Consider the following 17,256-nt stretch of genomic DNA (forward strand, 5'->3'; position numbering starts at 1 on the left):
GGACGCCCTAATTCAGAGCGAGCGTACGCAAATATCGTGCGCCTCTGAATCAGGCCCTAAATACATTTTGTGGTGATGGATTCCTATCCCTATAAGCTTCTGTTAGCCTATGGCTATCTGAAGCTGAAAGGTGATGGAGCTGAGGAGAGGAGGTTGATGAGATCTTGCTGGACCAAGGAATGGCTGATGAACATGGAGACTCGCTCCCAGATGCCCCTGTTGATGGAGATTTGGGAGAACAACCCGGATGATTACCACAACTGCCTGCATATGAATGATGTCATCTTCCAGGAGTTACTACGTCTGGTGACCCCCTATATCCAGAGGCAGGACACCAGCTTGAGGAGGGTCATCCCAGCTGAGGAGAGGCTCACTGCTACCCTGAGGTACCTGGCTACAGGAAGGTTCTTTGAAGACCTGAAGTTTGGGACCCTCATTTCCTCCCAGGCTTTGGGGCGCATCATCCCGGACACGTGTGATGCCATTATAAATGTCCTGAAGTTCCACTGCTATAAGGTGAGTAAACACACTACACATTTTTTTTCTGGTGAAAGAAAATGTTTTTTGTTTATTTTTTCACACTGAGGGAAAAAACTCAACCAACATGGCTGTAAATATCAATAAACGTACTTTTACTTAAAAGCAAAACCAACGTGGCTACTTTTTGTTTACCAAAACCAATATGGGCCCGTATTCAATTAGTTTCGCACCCGCAATACTTTTCCGCCTGCCGGACTTTTCGCCTACATCACGTATGTTAACTGCGGAAACTTATGGTGCGATTCGCCCTATTCAGTTCCAAAAGACACAAAAACGGAGAAACGTGATGTCAGAACAGACGAAAAGTGGTGTCAGAATCGGGGAAATCAGGCTGAACACCAAAAAAGATGTGGAGACTTTGGGGATCAATGTAGTAGTGCCCGATTAGCCCTAATGAAACACTTTGGGGTACTTAAGTTTGCACAATTGCCACTATTTAGTGTCTTTGCACAAGTGGTGAAGAATAGCATAAAGCAATATTTTTTGGAGAAAATAAGTATTCCTGTCAAATTTGGGGTACTTGAATATGGGTGCAAGCATATTTAAAAGTAGCTAAAGTGAAGTTATAAGAAACGTAAAAAACGCACCTTCAGCAAACACCTGCAATTAAAAAAAAACACCTCACCCATACTTGCAGACCCCCAAAAGTCTATTTTGCTACTTTATAAGTTTGTAACCCCACTTTGCACTTTTTCGCACCCTTTTCAAAGTGCTTTTTTGTGGTGTTCCTCTCTTTTTTTAAGTTTTTTTATGCAGTTGTCCCAAGGGTGCTGAGTGGTTTCCCCACTTTTGCACCCCTAAATAGCGATTTTGCACTTTTTTTCTCCACCTATTCATAGTTGAATCTTTTTTGACTATTACATTGCATTGCATTTTCGTGTACGCGAAAAGCAGATGGAATTGAAAACGGAGATAAGTTTCCGCCTGGCGAAAAGTCGCAATTGGCGATACTTTTTCACGTAATTCATTACGGCCATGGTTTTAAATGTATAAAAACTGGTATACAGTATCAACAAGTTTTATCTCTCCCAATTTTTAAGCAGCTGCATGATATACGGTGTATCAAACATGGCGCAAGTCCAGATTGAGGACCCGGCAGTCCCCAATCTGTCCTTGTGCCATGCGTTTAGTGACTCTGTCCAATTCGCATCATCCGCATCATATAGCATGCAGTAGCTATTGGGAGAGATAAAACTTGTTTATACTGAAGGAAAAAAACCTTCCTAAAACTATTTTATCCTTTTCAGGACTCAACATATTTTTAAGTAATGTAAAATAACTGGTATATCAACAATTTTAATCTCTCCTAATAGCTAGGCAGCTGCGTGGTATATGGTGTGTCAAACAACGAATTAAATAGGCCAAGAAGCACATGGCGCAAGTCCAGATTGAGGCCCAGGCATTCCCCAATCTGTCCTTGCACCATGCATTTAGTGACCCTGTCCAATCCGCATCATCCACACCATATACCATGCAGTAGCAATTGGGAGAGCTAAAACTTGTTGATATTTTCAATTGACTCTATTTCTAAAAAATAAAAAAATGGTGTGGCTTCTCTTCCTCCGCCAACATGGCTCTGTAAAGAACCTCAGAGGAATATGTAGAGGGGTTGATGTGTTCGGGAGTAAGTTAAGTGGGATGGGGTGTAGGGTGGGATGGGGTTGTGTGGCCTGATAGCTTGGTGGAGGGTAGGAAATGGGATGGGGATGACCCATAGCGTGGTTGCACTGTTGTCAGGGGCAGAGGCTCATCTGTCATCCTAGTTGTGGTGCCCAGTTGCTTCAATCACCTCCGGATCACTGTCTCGTATATATGATCCTCTGGGCATGGATTTGTTGACCTTCATCCATTTCACGTAGACTACTAGCTATATGAGTGCCAAGGTGGTCTTTTGTAGGGTCCGTTCAACCTGTGTAAGCAGCGGATCTGGCTGCGCTTGGGTCTTGCACTGGTACCGACGCTGTCTTGCAGCAGGTTGGTTAAATTTGGCCTTGCTCTCGCTACAGGTGGCCATTTGCAGACTAGTGATGATGAAGTTGAGGTCTGGTGTTGGAGGAGAGAAAAGATAAATGTTAATAACATGTTTTCTAATATTTAGTTTTTTCTTTCTTTAGTCTAGTTCCCAACAACAATAAAGGAGTGGCAGACCATTGTTGAGGAATTTGAACATAGGTGGAATTTCCCAAACTGTGGAGGAACCATTGATGGCAAACATATCCGCTTTAACCCACCTGCCCACAGCGGATCCTTTTATTACAATTATAAGGGTCTTATTTAGTATAGTGCTCATGGCAGTGGTGAACGCCAATTACAAAATTATTTTTGTTAATGTGGGCAAAAAAGGCCATGTTTCTGATGGAGGGTCATTTAAACAAACCCTCTTCTATGAGAGATTTAACACCAACTGTCTGAATTTGCCAAATACAGAGGCAACGAAGCATGGCCTAAACTATGTTTTTGTGGCTGATGAGGCATTTGCCCTCCATGAACACTTACTCAAGCCATATTCACAAAGGGACCTGACAAAAGAAAAGTACATCTTCAATTACCATCTATCCAGGGCACGGAGGATAGTGGAAAACACCTTTGGCATTCTATGCAACCGTTTCCGAATTTTCTATATGACTATAAATCTACGTGTGGACAAAATAGATTCCGTTGTCTTGACCTGTTGTGTCCTCCACAATTACCTCAGAAAAACGTAATCTATACAACAGAGGACAGTAGATACAGCTATGGCAGATGACCCCGACCATCCACAGGAGACATTGCAAATGCCCTCTGTGGTCCCATCTGCAGTTGTGGAGTCAACAGGGACTGCGCGGGCTAAAGAGGTCAGGGAGCAATACCTGGCCTACTTTAATGGAGTGTGGTCAGTACCATGGAAGGAGAATAGTATCCGCTAGTGTGATATGGACAATTGTGGACTATTGAATTTTTAAAAAACATTTGGCATGGTGTGTATGCACTATGTCTGTACTTACCACATCCAAAGAGGACTGAAGTTATGTTTCATTGGTGTCCACTTGCTGCTCCCCAGAGACATTCTCGACCATAAGCGCTTGTGAAGCTCGCTGCGGGTCCTGCTCATGCAGGAACTTGAGGAGGTCGAAGTACCACAGGTTACTGGTGTAGACCTCATCGGCCCCTGCTCCAGATGCCCACGACTCCTGCTGCTTTTTATTTTCTTTAACTTACACAGTACTCAAATTTTGTATTTTGGCTTTCACCCTCTTCGGTGAAGACTCGTCATGGAATGGCTTGCTAAATAGCTACAAGCTCTTCAATTGCAGCAACTCTCTTGTATTTATTGCTGTAGTCGAGCCCCTTGATTTGATTCACCACAGACATCCGTGGATGCGATAGCGCTTGAGAAACCCTGTCAAAAATTGTCGCTCTCTTGCACTGGTCATTTCTCTGGAAAAATATATATATTTTTTTTAACATTTGAAAGTTTTAATGTTTTAACAGTTGAATTATTTTAATTAGTTGATATGTTTTTAATGTGTTCTTTTTACATTTTAAAGTTTGAATGTTTTAGCAGTTGAATTATTTGAATTAGCTGATATGCTTTAAATGTGTTCTAAATCAATTTTTAAACCTGTATCAGTTTATTTTCATAGTTTTATTTTTATATTTTTAAATTGGGGGACAACTTGCATTGTCCTACACTGTCATAACATTGGCTGGGGGAGTGGGTACGTTGCGGGTGTGGTGGATATTAACCATTGATGGGCTAGTACGTTGATGGCATAGGGTACATTGGGGGGCAGAGGTTAAAAGACACATAGGGGGTGCAGTGGTTAAAATACATATTGGGGGGGCAGAGGTTAAAATACACATTGGGGGTGCAGTGGTTAAATACACATTGGGAGAGCAGTGGTTAAAATACACATTGGGAGGCAGAGGTTAAAATACACATTGGGGTGCAGTGGTTAAAGCACATTGAGGGTGGAAGGGGTTAATATGCATAGGTGGGGAAGGGTTAATATGCATTGGGGGTGCAGTGGTTATTATGCACAGATGGAGCAGGGGTTAATACGCATTAGGGAGCAGAGGTTATTATGCATTGGTGGGGCAGGGGTTAATACATATTAGGGAGCAGAGGTTATTATGCATTGGTGGGGCAGGGGTTAATTTGCATTAGGAGGGCAGAGGTTATTACACATTTATGGTGCAGGGCATTGGAGGTGCAGGGGTACATTGGTGGTTAAGGGTGTACATAGAATACAGGTGATTACTCACTTTTTAATGCACAAGCCTTCTCACAGGGCCGGCTTGAGGCATGTTAGACAAGTACGGTCGAACAGGGGTGCCACCCCATAGAGGGCGCACCCCTCCCAACCATTCCCGATTTCAGCTGGACAGCCCCATTTTTTGGGCACTGCACCGCTGTTTCAACCGTGGGGCAAAGGGTGTTTGGGCACCTCCACTGCCGCAGCTGTGCGGTGCCTGCCCCGGGGAAGAGGAATGGATGCTGCGTGCATGCGCGCGGCATCCATTCACTACAGGAAGAGGGCTAGGGGCAGCCCAGCTACTGAGGTAGTGCTGGGCTTGCCCCCAGCCTGTCATTAACGGGAGGTGTGCTAGTAGGGCACGCCCCCAAACAACATCATTTAGGGGACACGGCCTATGGTAGTTAGGCCACACCCCCATTTTCGGTCGCACGCGGCTAAAGGGCAACAGATTCTGGTCCCGCAGAGGGCGAGGCTAACCCTGGAGCCAGCCCTGCCTCCGCAAGACACAATGCTGCTGCTGCTTCCACTTCTCCCATCGTCTGTCTCAAAATGGAGGAGGGGAGTGGCCAGGGACATCATAAATCGCACATCGCAATCGTACATCAAGCAAAACACCGTATGACGCATGTCAAATCCTATATGTGAAATCTTGGTCAAAATCTTACTGCAGGTTCAGTTGATCTGCGATGCCGATGCACAACGCCGGGGACGCTCATCGCCATTGTAATCGTACTGGAATAAGCCACTTTTTACACAATTGGTCATTACGAATGATGGAAACTGCCACATCGTGTAAAAAATTGCACCGTGTATAGCACCTTAACTCTCTTCACATTTGAAATCTACCCCACCTGCAGTGCAACATGGTTTGTTCCAGATACAAAAGTACTTGCTCTTTTTGTTTTACTCCCAACTCAGAATCAGCACCAATGTGATTACTCTGTTCATCGCACAATGATCAAGGCTGGGTTGACTGATTAAATGCACGTAAGACACACAATGGGACATTTATTCTACAGTTAGCTAAAAGGCCATTCCTCTCATGAGGTGAGATAAGAACTTTATCTCAGAGACGCAGTCGTGGGAGAGTCAGAGATGAGAGATGAGGGGGTAAATTTACTAAAGGTTGATATTGACTGATTTTGTGGTTTTGGATGATTTTCCATCAGTTTTGCATTCCGGACATTTAGTAAAGTCAAAACCGATGTCGAAATAACTGAAAATCTGGCTTAAGAACACTTTAAAACATTTTCTTAAAGTATGTCTTCCTGCTATAGTGTAAGTCCCCTGGCTGGTTCAGCCTAGTGCTGTTTATAGGAAAATAGGGGGGACCTCACGCCAGTTTTTTCCCCCCTATTTTCTAGTAACAGCCTAGGCTGAGAGGTGTGGGGCTACTTGTATACTTTTTTACCTAAAGAAAGATCTGTGCAGTGGTTCTGTTCTGGTTGCTTTGACGTCGGTTTTGCACCTCTATTTGCCATCGGTTTTGAACTGAAATATCAACATGGACTTCATTTACCATCTGATATCAACATCTGGGTTTCTATTGTAGCTGAAACCCAACAGATGATAGACATCAAAACCACGGTAGTTTTCGGATGGTTTTAAAAACTACCACAAATCGACCATTAGTAAATTTAACCCGAGGTCCCTAAGTGCCTCCGCAAGTGATCACTGGCCATTCTGCAATAACTACACTATTTCGAAGAGTGCAAGGTGAAAATCTCCTGCAGTTGCTGTAGTGTTCTGATTGACAGTGGCCAAATATATGAATCTGTGGTCAATTTTGCTACACATGCAAAATCAAATTGCCTTTGTTTTGTTCATTCAGTTAGTGAGCCAAACTGCCATATTGCAGGAAGCACAATGTTTCCTGCCTGCTAAAGACACAAATAGACAAAGACAGATGCAGTAATCAGCCTAATAAACCCAGAAGTGTCTGTATCCAATTTTTTTCAAATGTGCCACACATTTTGGACCATCTTTGTGGAAATTGAACAAATGCTGCTATTGGGGTCTATTTATTAAGAAGTGGAACTTGTGGAGAAGTGGACCAGTGGAGAAGTTGCCCATAGCAACCAATTAAATCCTACCTATTATTTTATAGACTGTACTTGATAAATGCTAATTGAAAGCTGTTTGGTTGCTACTGGCAACTTCTCCACTGGTTCACTACTCCACACTTTTCACTGCCAGGTACATACCAGCGGTTGCCATGTAACAGTGACTTGTGACTTGACAATATATTTTGGACATCACTCATCATCATCATATCTCCTGGAGTGAGACATTTTCTCATTTGAGCAGCAATTGCTACTTTTCTATCATCTCTCTCCATCTGCACCATACATGGATGTGTAACATATAATTCCCACGCTATAGATTACAGCTTTCATAGAGTGTATCCATTTGATATCATTGCTCTTTCGTTCACTTATACTGCTTCATTTTTATATACATTTTTACTAAATGTTTTAAACTTTATGCATTATCTTATGGTGAATATGTGTGTATAACTCCGTTCCACCTATATACATTTTTTTTGTTATCACATCAGAGAACCTGGAACTAGGAATCTAAGTTCACCGACTTGTATCTTTGAATATTGCATTATTGAAAAACAAGTATTTAAATATATATAAAGAGAGAAAATGTCATAAAACATTTTTTCTAATGTAGAAACAGAATTAAACCTTAATAAATAACATTCAAGAAATGATATCATTTGTAGGTAATTTCTAGGCATACCTAGGAATACTAATCCTCCCATAACAAAATTAATGCTTCTGGCTGAATAGTACTGTCTCCATCCGCTTCTATTTTAAGACTTAGTTCTGTATTGCATAAGGAATCACTCATTTACGGCACATGAATTCTGCATTAACACGCAAGCTTAGCAGAAATGAGGGGAGGCGTTCTGTAAATGAGACACTGTTTAAAACTTCACATTGAGTTGTGGAAGAATAGGCTTATGATTATTAGGTAACGACTTTTACCTAGTCAGTAGGAGGGGAAGCAAATTCGATTATGTTTGGAAAGACAGTACATCCTCATCTACAGAGAGATAGCTACCATGCTTGTGCACCTGGCAGTAACACCTTTTATGAGTCTCCCTGTGGCTTCACATAATTACTAACCAACTCACTTGCTACTATTCTATCACTGTAGCTATATCTAAACAGCACATCCAACTGTTCACTGGAAATTGTTGCCACGCAGTCTGGATTTTGTTTAATGGTGTAATACATATAGAACTGATACAGAATTAAAAATATATTTTTTTAATGTCTCTTTCAATCTCTCTCTCTCTCTCTCTCTATATATATATATATATATATATATATATATATATATATATATATATGAAGAGAGAGAGAGAGAGAGAGAGCGGGTCAAGAAAAAACGGTGGCATTCACAGTGGAAAGATTGTTTTGCACCCTGGAAGGCACCTAGGCGTGTATTGAGTTAGTACAGTGGGGTGCTGGTATTCATATATTGGTTTATATACAGCGGGTAAAATTATTATTGAACACTTCAACATTTTTCTTAGTAAATATATTTGTAATGGGGCTATTGTAATGAAATGTTCACCAAATGTCAGCAACAACCCATGCAATCCACACATGCAAAGAAATCAAACCATAGATGTCCATAAATTAAGTTATGTGTAATAATGTGAAATGACCCAGGGAAAAAGTATTGAAAACATGAAGAAAGGGAGGTGCAAAAAGGCATGGAAAGCCAAGACACCAGCTGAAATTGATCAGTAATTAGAAAGCAATCCTGCCCCTTGTCAGTGCAAATTAATATAAACTGGTTCAGTCCCAACTGATGGCCTATAAAAAGGTGTCTCATTACCAAGGTGTCACACAAGAAACATCGCATGATGGGTAAAAGCAAAGAGCTCTCTCAAGACCATTGCAACCTTATTGTTGCAAAACATACTGATGGCATTGGTTACGGAACGATTTCTAAACTTCTGAATGTTCCAGTGAGCACTGTTGGGGCCATAATCTGGAAGTGGAGAAAACATAATTTCACCATAAACCGGCCACGACCAGGTTCTCCTCGCAAGTTTTCTGACAAAGGAGTGAAAAGAATTATCAGAAGAGTTGTCCAAGAGCCAAGGATCCCTTGTGGAGAGCTTCAGAAGACATGCAATTAGCAGGTACAATTGTTTCAAAGAACACAAAAAGTAATGCACTCAACCGCCATGGCCAGTATGCACACTCACGACGCAAGACTCCACTGCTCAAGAAAAAGCATGTTGAAGCTGATTTAAAGTTTGCTGCACAACATTTGGACATGCCTGTGAAATACTGGCAGAATATAGTCTGGTCAGATGAGACCAAAATTTAACTCATTGGATGCCATAATACACACCATGTTTGGCATACTTCTTTTGATTGAAGGAAGGATAAATGGAAAAATGTACCAATACATTCTTGATAAAAATCTGCTACCATCTACCAGGATGCTGAAGATGAATGAGGGTGGACATTTCAGCAAGACAATGATCCCAAACACACCGCCAATGACACTCTCAATTGGTTTCAGATAAAGAAAATAAAGCTGCTAGAATGGCCCAGCCAATCACCTGACTTGAATTCAATTGAAAATTTATGGGAAGAACTAAAGATCAAAGTACATAGAAGAGGCCCAGGAAACCTTCAAGATTTGAAAACTGTTTGTGTGGAAGAATGGGCCAAAATCATACCTGGGCAATGCATGCATCTAGTTTCTCCATACAGGAGGCATCTTGAAGCTGTCATTACTAACAAAGGCTTTTGTACAAAGTATTAAATACATTTGAGTAAGCATGTTCAATTCTTTTTCCCTGTGTAATTTCAAATTATTACACATAACTTAATTTATGGACATCTACGGTTTGATTTCTTTGCATGTGTGAATTGCATGGGTTGTTGCTGACATTTGGTGAAAATGTAATTACAATAGCCCATTACAAATATATTTACTGAGAAAAATATTGATGTGTTCAATACTTATTTTACCCACTGTATATATGTATGTATGTATGATATTTGTTATTTAGATGGTGTGGTCACATACCTAGGGCACCCCAGATGATTGAGTACCGTGGATTAAGCCTGTCATTTGTTTAAATTTTGTGGTCACACTTGCTAGGGCACCCTGCTTTTCTTTTTTTTAATTGTATTTATTGATTTTTACATTATAACATGCAAAAAACAGATAAAGACATTTTGCTGAAAAATATCTCCAGTGGGTACAGGTACAAGTACATATAAATATAGATATTCATTATAAGTAATGAAGCATGAGAATATAACTTCAGTAAGTGGTCAACTATGAAAGACATACTGTAGTATCTTATGTTAAGGAGTAAGACTGGAACAACATACATTTCAAAGAGTCATCATTGAGTAAGTAAGAACATTGAAAAATACTGTTTCCAGAGTTTATGCTAGACCTGGAATTGGGTAAATAACACATCTGTATAATCAATTATATGGAGCAGTCCACATAATTAGAATCTGATTAACACATCCCATCTCAAGATCTACATCAGCCGGATAAAGGAAACATAAGAGCATCCTAAACAAATAATATATGGGAAGGGAGGAGGGGAAAGACAAGGGGAGACACATTAGGAAGGGGAGAAGGACTACATTTCACATTTTTCAGGTAAATAGTAATAGCAATTAGTACTACAGTATCAAGATTGGTGACATCTCAGAACTTAACCAAGAGGATATTGTATAGTGGTTTATCTAACTTGATATCGTATATGATTCATTCCTATGAATCTCAATTTATATATTCAAATATCTTGTGTATATTCCTCTTTTCTGACTCATCTAGTGAATTTATGTAGTATTCCCATTTAACATAAATTTTTTTTACCACTTTTATCAAAGACCAGACAATTAGTTTGTCTATCATAATATAACAGCTGTATTAGTTTCTGGTGTATCTCGGACAGGGAAGGAACAGATCTTGTTGTCCAGTGTATTAAGATGAGTTTTTCCCCCAAAGTGAGGATAATAGAAAGTAGAGGGACAATATCTTTCTTGTGAGGTCCTAGATTCCAATTTCTAAAATTCAGTAGTAAACACGCCAAAGGATCTGGAATAATACGTATGGAGAATAATTTGCTGAAAAATTCAATTCGTTTACACCAAAATTTTCTAATTTTCCGACATTCCCAAAATAAATGAATAAAATTAGCATTAGCAATACCACATTTTTTGCAACAACCTGTTTCTTCAGAAGTCATGTGCTTACGTTGTTCAGGAGTGATGTATGCTCTATGAAGAGTTCGGACATGGACTTCTTGTAAGTATGCCGACTTCAATATTTTAATTGAAAATTCAAAGGAGGAGGTAATATCAGGTATATCAGTTATCTCAGGAATGTCCAAAGTCCACTTATTAAGCAATAATTTCCATTGTGGGGTAGTATTGGAGGGGACCAATAAGGAATAGAGAAATTTAATCTTATATGATTTATGTCTCAAAATGTTTAGAAGCGCATTGCTAAAGCCTCGCGGAAAGGATTATGAGAAATAGAGTATTTAAAGAGCAAAAAATGCCGCATCTGGAGGTAAATATAGAAGTGGTGTTTGGGAAGCTGATATTTCTGTTGGAGTTCACTAAAGTGGTATATATTGCCTCCAGGATCGAATACTTTACATGAAGAAGTAAGACCTTTACACTTCCAGAGGTGATAAGATGTATTGTTCTGTAACGATGGGGGAAAAGAAGGGTTCCAGGGCACCCTGATTTTCAAATGTAAGACAAACTTTGTCAGTATATCCCCAGGTGCTTATCAACTGATATTATTAACTGGCTTAAAGAGCCAGCTCTTTAAGCAAGGACCCATATTCATGTTTAAAATGTGTGCAAGCTTGAGCCAAATGTGGCAGATCAAAGATCATATATCTGAGAACCAGTGTAGGGACTGGCCAGATGGGAATGACCGTGAAGTGGTGGTCAGCTTGACAAATTAGTGCAATATTTTGAAACTAACATTCCCTGTATTCAAAGTTTGAAAAGTAAGTGAGTGCCTAGTTTGTATGATAATATATATATATATATATATATTTTTTTTTTTTTTATGAAAATGCTTACTGCATACTTGCCAATATTTTTAGATGAACATGTGGTCATGGAGGGGGAGGTCCAGGTAGTAGGTGAAGGGGGCGTATCTTCGCTGATCTGCCTCCAGCTGCTGCCCAACAATCTGGGAAAGTAGGCAAGTTTGGCTAAAACTGTGTACACACCTATATCATCGTCTGGTCAATCTTTCGATTTTGATCTGTTCATGAGATATCACAAGAGTGTGCATGCACCTTCAATCATGTTTTGTCAGAAAAAAAACTGATGGAAAAGAAGGATCGGATCTTACAGTATGTGCAGTGTTTAATTCATCCAATTTGACGGATGAGATTATACTAAAAGTGCAGTGTGTACGCTTTGACTGTTCCAGCGATTCTACACCAGCAGCGCCGCCTCTATGGGTGCTACAATAATTTTCTTTCGATATTTTGTCAATCAGGGATCGAAGGTCGGCAGTGTGATTGTATTGGTGTGCACTTGGAATCAGCACTGTGGTCAGGAATTCCAATCGGCAGTCGAGCCGATCAAACTATCGCATGGAAAGAGTGATCACAAATGTGTGTGATCAAAACTTCTAGAGGACAAGTGGAGATGTTGGACTGTATATATATATATATATATATATATATATATTGTGATGTTGTGGGGTAATTAGCTCGGTAGATTAGGGTCACTGGTGCTGTGATTAGGTGCAGAATTAGAGTCCAGTAAAAATAAATGAAAATGGTGCTTTGCATCCAGCATGGAAACCAGTAAACAGAAAATAATAAACAACCTAGCCCTCTCTTAGGGCACTAATCGCTTCTTGAACCCTCTCTATAGAAGCAGCTAATCTGCATGAAAGTCTCTCACAGTCTCTGAAATTGGTTGTCCTTCCTGCCACATGCAGGACTAGATGCTGGCCTCCTGGCCTGGTATAGCTTCCTTAACTTGTTGGTTGCCGCCTCTCACAAGGACAGTGTCAGATGTATAGGTATCTCCCTGCCTGCTTGCAGGCATGATCCTGACCACCTGGTCTGCTTCACTCACACTGCAGCCCCACCTGGACTGACTGACTGTGTCCACCAGCAGCCTCACCTAGGCTCTGGTCATATGGCAGCCATTACACATCTTCCCACAATGCTTTTGTACTCTGTGTGGGCGGATCTCTCCTGCCACACACAGAATCTGCTGCTCACCAACACCATCGCTGGTGATACTGCCACCAGTGGCGGGCTGGGCCGGGGGGTAGGGTGCCATGTGCCCCCCGGGCCGCAGCGTCACTGTGACACAGACTGCACCGCGTGTGTAGCGCTGACCGGACAGAGTTCGGTCAGCGCTACACAGCACAAACACACAGCCGCCGGAGCCGGCAGCTGTGTGTTTGCTGTCAGACTCTCATCGGCTGCCACTGCTCCCACTGCGGGAGCCATCTTCTGGCTCCCGCAGTGGGTAATGGGAGAGCCATCATCATGATGACATCTCTCCCATAATGCAAAGCTGCCAGAGGAGCCGGTTGGAAGTGTCGGGACCAGGAGCGGGAGTTTCAGGTGGTTTTTTTTTTGTTTTTTTTCTTAAGTCTCTCTCTACTGGGGGGGAGACTACTGGGGGCACTACCAGGGGGGTTTACTACTGGGGGCACTACCAGGGGGGTGGATTACTACTGGGGGCACTACAAGGGGGGGACTACTACTACTGGGGGCACTACAAGGGGGGGACTACTACTACTGGGGGCACTACAAGGGGGGACTACTACTACTGGGGGAACTACAAGGGGGGACTACTACTACTGGGGGAACTACAAGGGGGGGCTACTACTGGGGGCACTACAAGGGGAGGGGACTACTACTAGGGGCACTGCATAGGGGGGAGGGGACTACTACTAGGGGCACTACATAGGGGGAGGGGACTACCACTGGGGGCACTGCGAGGGACCACTGCTGGGGGCTCTATATAAAGGGCAATACTGGGGGTACTGCATAGGGGGGGGAGACTACAACTGGGGCCACTATTTAAGGGACATTGCATAAGGGTTACCACTATTAGGGGCACTGCATGGGGGGGTGGACTGAATACTGGGGGCACTGCATAGGGGGGACCACTACTGGGGGCACTATATAAGGGGCTTACTACTGGGGGCACAAGGGGCACTGCATAGGGGGGGGATCACTATTGGGGGCACTACTGGAGGCCTGCATAAGGGTGTTATCTCCTGTGGCACACGGGGGCACTGCATATGGGCACTACGACAGGGGGCTGCCCCATATCTTTATTTTTACCTTACATTAATCCCATATGGACCTGCCTCCTCCCTGAAACACTTGAGGGGGGGCGGCGCCATAGCACGCACATTCTTCGGGCACCCTGGCTACACGCTACTTCTCTGCCAGGGCCGCCTGCATGCATTTGCCCCCCAGGCTAAAAGTTGCCAGCCAGCCCCTGACTGCCACATATCCCCTTCCACAGCTTGAAACCCCTGAGTTCAGCTACATGGGACAAGGCATTCTCATTGCAAAGTCCCTGTTCACTATTCTCAGAACCATCCACCGGATCCAAGATCATCCAGACTCTGGTAATTTCTGGGGGTCGCATCCTCCAAGTTCCGGAAGTAATATTTCTCCTTACTTTTTTCCTCACTTTATGGTACCAATGGTGGTACTTGCTTTCTTTATGTAGTACTTGAGGCTCACCCTTGGGTACCGCAACAGGCATTAAGAACTTGAAGTAACTTGTTCCAAAGGGACACACTTCATCTTTACTCTTGCCACTCAAACTTATTAAAGTCACATTTTTTGGCCAACTTCTACTTGACCCATCTTTAACCTGCAGCCTTGAAGCCATGTATTGGCTACTGGCATATTTCACCAATTGCCCATTGAAAAAAGAAGAGCTAACATGATCCTGAGAGTCACCAGCATCACAACTTCTGGAACTTGGCTTTATGTCAACAGACCATGTACTGGCACCCTCATTTCCAGACTCTCATGTCCACATAAGATAGAGTGTTTACTCCATTAATCCACAGACTTTATCTCACAGCTTTGATGGCTACCTGCCCCTTCATTAAGGCATAGATCTCTTTGATTTTCTTGTGCTCCCAATGTTTGAGCCTTGAAAATATAATGAACTTCTACATGTTCCACCAGCACAGGTTGAAGTTCACTCTCCACAGAGGTCTTTATTTTCAAATACTGTCTAGCTGGACTAAGTGCTTCAAGCTTTATCATGAGAGACCACTCCACTTCCCCACAGACAAATTCAGCAGCATTGTAAGTTCCATCCTGCTTGCATGTAGGCATTGTTTCACAAACATGAGTGGTATTCTTCAGATTCAGGGCCTGATTCAGACCCACTCGCGAGCGGCTGTACGCTCGCAAGTGGGTCGATGGTCTGCACTGAGCATGCGCACGACGGAGGGAGCTCCGTCGTGCGCATGCGCCAGACACGACGAGCGAAGGACTTTCCTTCGCTCGTTGTGTCCGATCAAAGGGGGCGTGCTGTCAATGTTGATTGACAGCACGCCCCCTTTGGTGGGCGTGCCGGGGGCGTGCCTCCCTGACGGGGGCGTTCCCACGGGAACGCCTCCCGTCAGAAGCCGGCCCACTGACATCACTAGTGATGTCAGTGGGAGTGATTTTGGCTCTGATAGAGCCAAAATCACTCCGGAGCTTGCGGTTGAAAACCTCAACCGCAGGCTCCGGCTCGCAATTTCGATGGTCGCGATGGTCACGACCATCGCGGCCATCAAAATGCACGCTCGTATAGCCTGTGGGTGGTGACCCACAGCTATACGAGCGTCCAGGAGGACGCTCCATGAAAAAGGAGCCCGGCCCTCATGCAGAGCGTGCGCTCTGCTCAGAGCGTACGGCTCTGAATGAGGGCCTCAGACTCTCAGAATTAACTTTCTTTTAAGGTTCTGCTTTGCACTGCACTATATATATATATATATATATATATATATATATATATATTAGAGTAATGAGACTGATTTTTTTTTATTCAGAATCAGATGACTTCACAGGATCTGAACATTTTTCTTTTACAAAATAGCGTCCTGCACATTCAATACAATTTTTGCAGGGTTTCAACAATGATTCAAATACGTGCAGTAGACTGTTTTGTGACATCACCTTTAGGGGTAAATTTACTAAAGAGAGTGTTTTTAGAATTGGGGATGTTGACCATAGCAACCAATCAGATTCAGTCTATTATCTTCTAGAAGGTGCTAGTTAAATGTATAGTAGAATCTGATTGGTTGCTATGGGCAACATCTCCACTTCCAAAAACACTAATTTTAGTAAATTTCCCCTTAGTGTTGCAGCTGTGACATTTTTCACTCCATCATTTGTTAATAACTTCTTTCCCTGCAGTTGTTTTTTCGGGGTTGGGAATACTCAGAAATCACAGGGGGCTGTCCGGGCTATATGGAGGATGTTTCAGTGCTGCCCCATTAATTTCAGTCAGTGTTGCCAATGCAACAGCAACAACATGTGGTCGGGCATTGTCTTGGAGCAAAAACAACTATTTCTTCAGCAAATGTGGTATTTTCTTCCTCATAACTCCACACAAATGGGTTTTAGGATGTTTGCACAGTAGTCACCAATTATTGTCTGTCCATGGGGAACCCAGTACTATAGGATTACACTGTACACATCAGAACAGCAGAAGCATGACTTTACACACCAAAGGAATCACATGGAATTTTTTGGGTGGAGGCGAATTCGCGTGTTTCCATAAACTGGACTGTTGTTTGAATTCCGATCATAATGACGAATCCACGATTCGTCACACGTCACAATGGATGTTAGGAAATCGGGTATCCTCTCCGACATTCAAACGGTGTTCTTGCACGATTCAACTCGTCGTCGCATCTGCTTTTCTGTGAGATTACTGGGTACCCACCTGGCACACACGCAATGCATTTTCAGTTCCTTTGTCACAATATACTGAACCCGGTCGAATGAGATGCCAAGTAAAGCTGAAAGGTCACGTAAAGTAAAACCTCCTGTCATTTTGCAACACTAAGCAGCTTTGGCAATGTTGAAATCTGTAACCGCGGTGAATAGTCTCCAAGAACGCGCTTCATCAGTCACTAGCATATTACCCTCTTTGAAGTGCTTCCACCACCAAAATACTGCAGCACGGCTAATTGTTTGCTATCTTTCTGGAAAAGTAGGTTCAGGAACTGTGGTGGTGCTATAGAGAAACAATTGCATATATACGATATATAATATACATATATATATATATATATATATATATATATATATATATATGGGTATTCAATATGGGAGCGAAAAGTCAGTTCTGGAGATTTTCCTGGGATAAAGTATCGGGCGCGCGCCCGCTTTATCCCCGTATTCAATATGAAACCTATGAAAACGTGAAGGTGCGAAGTGGGA

At 42.5% G+C, this 17,256-nt stretch overlaps 1 long non-coding RNA gene across 1 annotated transcript in view; it reads left to right on the top strand.

The window, feature by feature from the left end:
- The window catches only part of LOC148481878 (uncharacterized), a 111,263-nt gene that overhangs the window by 35,470 nt on the left and 58,537 nt on the right, over positions 1–17,256 (top strand). The window lies entirely within an intron of this gene.

This window comes from Taudactylus pleione, unplaced genomic scaffold (genome assembly GCF_031769625.1).
Source record: "Taudactylus pleione unplaced genomic scaffold, aTauple2 ptg000556l, whole genome shotgun sequence".
Lineage (NCBI taxonomy): Eukaryota > Metazoa > Chordata > Amphibia > Anura > Myobatrachidae > Taudactylus > Taudactylus pleione.